The following is a 3,369-nucleotide window of genomic DNA, read 5'->3' as shown; positions in this document are numbered from 1 at the left end:
TTTTCCATTCAGTTTTTATACTAATTTATTGGTTTAGGTTTTCCTAAAAAATGCTTAGTTAAATAGTCGTGTAATCTGTACAGTGTTTTATGTTTGCATCTTCCCAAATGAATGGTGGGTGGCTGAGGCCAGGGGCAGCATTGTAATTATATAACAGAATAAATGAAGCAGAGATACCAGGCAGGCCACCAATGGCATCCCATCTTCTCTATGTTTCTGAAGTTATTGAAGCAAATGGAGAGCAGCGCCACTCCGTGCATATTGGGCTTTTCACCTTCTTTCTGCCATAATGCCCACACTTCTCTTTCCCTTTTTTATCCCTCCCTGTACTCTTAATTCTTCTTTATTGCCCACAAACTTGCCCCCGCCCTGCCTCCCTCTCCCCACTAACCCAGCTACCCAACCAGTCATCAATTTTTGCAGATTTCTCTTCCACTCTGGGACTGGGAATTGTCACAGACACTACGGGCAAGAGTGTGGCAGCAGAAAGGAGTAGGTCACATGTTTTTTCTGTTTTCTTACAAAAGACAGAGGCCTGGGGCCTGTCAGCTACTTACTTATTAGGCATATGCTGTTTAGCTTTGATCTCTCTCTCTCTCTCTCTGATAACGCCCCCAAAGGGATGAGAGAGAGATGTGGTGAGGCTGGCCAAGACTCAGCTAAACGATGCTGGCATTCATTTGATGCTACACGCAACAGCTTATACTGCTCAGACTCATTCAGAGTCCTGTACTCCTTGCTAAACCAAGGCCTGGGACAATGTAACCACTTCCCTCCACCTCTGCCACCCACCCTGGGATCACAGCATAATGAGAATGCTTCAAAAGTGAAACAATTTGGTACACTTCCCTCCCTCTCCTCCACCCTGTGTAGTGTTGCTGTGCACTTTTTATCCATTGCTTCATTTCATCCCAGAAGGTAATGTAGATCACTGGTGGGCAGAATTGATACCCTCTGGTTAGTAAAGTACTTTGTGATCATTTTTGATGAAAGATCATAGGTTCATGTCACTCATCATGGAAAATGTTTGAACCTTTTTTCTTGTTGACAAATATGATTTTTCACTGTATGTTATGCAGGAGTTTTTATGGAGAAATGTGTCAGACACATTACTATAGGCATGCCCGGATAGCCATACTGAATTTAATTATCCCTAAATATATTTAGAAAAGAGCTGTTAACCATTGTCAGTCAGCACTGATGTATGTTTACGAGGTGCATTGTGTACAGTACCAGCAGTGTTGCTCTGGAAATACCTTTAACCAACACAGTAAAAAAGAAAGCAAAACAACTTTGAACACCAACTTACTTGTACCTTTTCAGACTAAGCTTTTATTTTTGATATTACAAACCATTTTTCTTTATTCACAAACCACGGTAGTGATATAAACACTAATTTCTAAAGACAGATATACACATTTCTGGGTTTGCAGATCTTTTAACGGTTTAGAAGTCACTATATTCCACACATGGTATTAATCATTGTTATAATTCATATTATTAATAGTTATTTATATAAGTGAACACATTCCCAATATAATATATTGTAAAAAAATTCCAAACCCTTTTCTTACATAACTATTTCAGACATACACTTTAAAATGACTGACTGGAGCATTGTAAGACTTTTCCAAAATAATAAACACAAAAAGTCCTTTCAATCTGGGCTTGTGCCCTCACACTTCCAAGTTTTGTTTTGTTTAAACAAAAGATTAATAGATTAAAATGTTACACTACCATTGGGAGGGTAGGGAATGCAGAATCATTTAATGACAATTAAAATCGCAGAGAAATTATGTTATTCCCCATGTTAGTCACTTTATGTGTATGATTTCAAAAAAGATGCAACTTCCATACTTAGAATTAAAATCATAATATTTGGTAAATGCTTTTCAAAAGTTTTGCCTCTGTGTGTATGTACATCTATTTAAAAAATTAGGGAGCTTGTCTTTTATACATTAAGTCTTAAATATGGGAATTGAACTCATAATGAATTATGGCTCATTCCCTAACTAGCAGAAATAAATGTTAGGGTTTTTTTTTTTTTTTTTTTTTTTAACTATTTTAATATAGTTTATCTCTCTTGTCGGTTTTGATTTTAGAGATTTTTTTAAATTCTTATATATAAATGCTACAGAAACTTTGTTTTCAAATCTTGTGAAACTTTATTGATGGTTATTGTTCAACTGATCATATTGCATGCACATACGATGACAAAGAGAAAGCCTGATCACAAACACTTTTTTTAAAGCAGAGTTGTTATAGCAAGTTGGCAGGTTCACAGCGGTGAGTTGATAATTTACTAAAGTGCTTGCCAACAGGCGCGCACAGTACACATGAGGATATAACTATCTGCAGCAAAACTGTGGCAAGACAGTTTCCGGCTTTATTTATTTAAATACAAAAACAAGAAGACCCGTGACAAACACCCCAACTTAGGTTAACTTGTAAACAGGACAACATGGAAAGAGTCCAAACATATGCACAGACAAACTGCAATTTTTCAACTGTGCCTGAAACTGTCACTTGTCTTAAGCTGCACATTTCAGAATCAGAGAGATCCAGCCAAGCAGCCTTCTCCAATGTTCTTTCAGAAGAAGCTCCTTTTTTTTTTGTTTTTTTGTTCCAGTTCAAAAGTTGGCTCGGGCCCAGTACTTTGCAAAATAGTCTTGGGTTTGAAAATTAAATAGGGGCAAGTTGTCAAGCCTTGAAAAATTGCAGATTGTTTACACGACACAGTCATGTTTCAAAAAGTACCAAGCTGATGAAAATACCATGATTATCTCTACTCAATGACTGCAATACTTGTAAAATGCTTATATAAATCTGAATATGTTTATCATGTAGTTCCATAAAAATGATACGTTTGTCTCTAACAGTTGGTCTACTAGTCTAAATCTAAAGCATCATAGGCGGTGTATTTCTAGAACATAACTCCACTGCACAGATGTAAATTTTATACATTTTTTTTAACTGGTACAAAGAATTTAAGTTTTTATTACTTTCTTTTTTGGAAAAAAAAAGAAAAAAATAGAAACAGTGCTTTTATCACCTTTTTTATTATTTTTCCCTCCCATAATATAAAAGTCTGCAATGATATCAATAATTTATTATACTGGAAGAAATATAAAAAGAATGCTTGTTAATGACCTAACTAGCAGTTTTTGCCTAAATAACTAGTTATGGTTAAATAGCTGAATACTGCCTCGTGGAATGCTTTAAAAGGGTGCCTTTGGACAGTTTTTAATCAGATTTTATGTACAAGTGTCAAGAGAAGCACCCATAATAACAACATAACCTTTGGCTTTGAACAAACAGTGAATAATTTAAGACAGTTGATACATGATAGTTGGTGCAGTGGGGCCCCCT

The 3,369-nt window shown here is 35.9% G+C and overlaps 1 protein-coding gene across 32 annotated transcripts in view; it reads right to left on the bottom strand.

Moving 5' to 3' along the window:
• Positions 1-2,034: 2,034 nt before the first annotated feature.
• The window catches only part of RBFOX1 (RNA binding fox-1 homolog 1), a 1,623,526-nt gene continuing 1,622,191 nt past the window's right edge, over positions 2,035-3,369 (bottom strand). For all 32 annotated transcript variants that reach the window (XM_089782268.1, XM_089782266.1, XM_089782273.1 and 29 more), the window contains one exon: positions 2,035-3,369. This exon is cut by the window's right edge. The gene's annotated coding sequence lies outside the window, so the exon portion shown is untranslated.

This window comes from Pelodiscus sinensis, chromosome 15 (genome assembly GCF_052426305.1).
Source record: "Pelodiscus sinensis isolate ZL-2025 chromosome 15, ASM5242630v1, whole genome shotgun sequence".
In the NCBI taxonomy this organism is placed as follows: domain Eukaryota; kingdom Metazoa; phylum Chordata; order Testudines; family Trionychidae; genus Pelodiscus; species Pelodiscus sinensis.
This window is presented reverse-complemented; position numbering and strand designations above follow the sequence as displayed.